Genomic DNA, 2421 nt, shown 5'->3' with positions numbered 1-2421 from the left:
TGCTGGACTCCCACGTAGTCGACTGCAGTTTGAGTCCCGGACCTGGTGGCTTAAACTCACAGCGGGCATGTGTGCGTGCGTGCCCAAGATCCAGAGAAGAAAATGAAGGAGAAGGGATTGCGGCATGGCCATCCCCTCTGCGGGGGTGATTTCTCACTTTCTATCTCTCTGTCTCTGTCTTTCTGGGAAGCGTGGGTGCCCTACAGCAAAAAAAAAAAAAAACCTGTCAAAACAATACAAAACAAACAAACAAACAAAAAAAAAAACAGGGCAGAAGACGGAAAACAGAAGGAATATAATGGTAACCTGTTATTAGAATTTATTCATATCTCCTTTTTTTGTTGTTCCAAAAAAGACGTTTAAGATAGATAGTACCAGGGCTGGCAGGTGGTGTGATTATTAATGACGCTGGACTCACACATGGCCAACCTTAGTTGGAGTTCCAGACCTGGTGACTTGCTTTCTCACTTTCCCTCTCTCTTGCTCTGTCCTTCTCTGGTCAAATTAAAAATAAATAAGTGAATAAATAAAGTTAAATAAAATAATTCTTTAAAAAGAGATGGATAGTACTGAAAGAACTTAAGTATCACGAATGAAAAGAAAACAAGGAAAGACTTTCCCTGAGAAAGTGTACACAAACATACTTCCTATCTCACAGCAGGCTGAGAGTTATTCGGGCTCTAAGTCACTTAACGAGCTATCACAGCCTCAGGTAAGTTCTCCAAAAAGACAGTGGCTCGGCTCGACAAAGTAAGAGGCTAAAAATAGTGAAAATTCCAAGAGGGAATGAATGAGGAGCCAAGAAAGGAAGCACAATTCTTGTGGAATGCCAAGCCTCGCTTGTCTGAACATGTTTTTCGAGTATGGGGGCTGTGAATTAGAACTAAACATAAAAATAAACACACACAGACATACAAGTATAGAAAAGTGAGGATTGGGTGCACTTGACTTCTCTGATGGAGACAGCTGTGACTTTTATTTTTTCAAAGGGCAGAAAATGGAGGGTGGGGATTGGGGGGGATGGAATGTAAAGCCAGTTTTTTTTTTTTTTATGTTAACCAGCTGAAGATGTGAGGACAACTGACGCTATGTAGATTTTCTGATTTTTTTTTTGGGGGGGGGAGATTTTTGCTATAAGGTGCATGAGCTCGCCAGAAAGACAGAGACAGACAGAGACACAGAAAGCGAGAAATCACCCCCCTCAGTGGGGATGGCCACGCCGCAATCCTTTCTCCATTCTCCTCTCCGGATCTTGGGCACGCACGCACACGCGCCCAGTATGCGTTTAAGCCACCAGGTCCAGGACTCAAACCATGGTCAACTACATGGGAGTCCAGCGACATAGCCATTATACCATCTGCTGGCCCCACTTTTCTGATTTTTTTGAGGCCGATTTTGATAAATAAGACATAGCCCATGTGGACAGGTGGTCCCCTTTATTCAACTAGTTGGCCAGTTTTTCTTTATACGACTTTAACTATTTCTGATCAAGATCTTTTTCCTACTTGTCACATTAAATACAACTTTCTATCATCTTTCTATCCAAAAAGAAGTATTTAACTTTTGGGGCTTTTCTGACAACCTCAAGGACAGAAAAGATGCCTTTCTATGCTTACATGTACAGCCACTGTAATTCCCATCACAGGAATACAGGCAGCCAGTAAACTACGCTCACTATTAATAACTGAGATAGAGGCCAGGAACTGGGGTGAAATGTAAGAAAATAAAAAAACTAGCACAAAGTTTCAAACAGCACCATTACAAGTTGATAGGGAGAGATAACCAGCCAGTTTAATCTTCTATTTTGTCCTAAAATTTAAAATATCCACCCTTCCTCTAGATCTTAAAATAAATACTGGCTTATATAACAAGTCCAACCATTTCCACTACCTAGAGCATGCACCATAGGCTACGGTGAGAAACATGGAAGGGTACGGCAACAAACAGTAAGCCCTCTCTAAAGCACTGACTCGTATGGATGGGGCGATGGCCACGTAAAGAATATTATACTAAAGAAGATTTCATGTAATATTTTCTTCTACTCAACTTTGTGTTTATCTTTAGCAATTACTTTATGGGACCAGAATAGTACTGCCTTAATTTTCTTAACTTGACTCCTTTAATATATATTAAGCCTGTCTATAACTTCAGTTTTTTTCCCCCTTGACATGGAAAAGGGACTTCTTATTTTCACCTGAAAAAAGCAAGGGTTTTAGTAAGTAACAGCTAATTTTTTTTGGTAATTAGTTCATTCATTACACTGTCATTTTATAAAATAAAATGATTCCTCAGGTTGTGACTATCATATATATTTCCAAAAATTTTTCAAATTGAATATAATTTATTTATATTCAAAATTTCATAAAATAAAGCCTCAAGTGCAAGAAAATATAAACAGCAACACACAACAAGGTATCAGCA

At 39.4% G+C, this 2421-nt stretch overlaps 1 protein-coding gene across 8 annotated transcripts in view; it reads right to left on the bottom strand.

Moving 5' to 3' along the window:
• The window catches only part of LARP1B (La ribonucleoprotein 1B), an 84627-nt gene that overhangs the window by 40203 nt on the left and 42003 nt on the right, over window positions 1-2421 (bottom strand). The gene's annotated exons all lie outside the window — the stretch shown is intronic.

This window comes from Tupaia chinensis, unplaced genomic scaffold (assembly GCF_000334495.1).
Source record: "Tupaia chinensis unplaced genomic scaffold, TupChi_1.0 Scaffold000362_1, whole genome shotgun sequence".
NCBI lineage: Eukaryota > Metazoa > Chordata > Mammalia > Scandentia > Tupaiidae > Tupaia > Tupaia belangeri.
The sequence above is the reverse complement of the archived record's forward strand: the minus strand, read 5'-3'. Positions and strand labels throughout refer to the sequence as shown.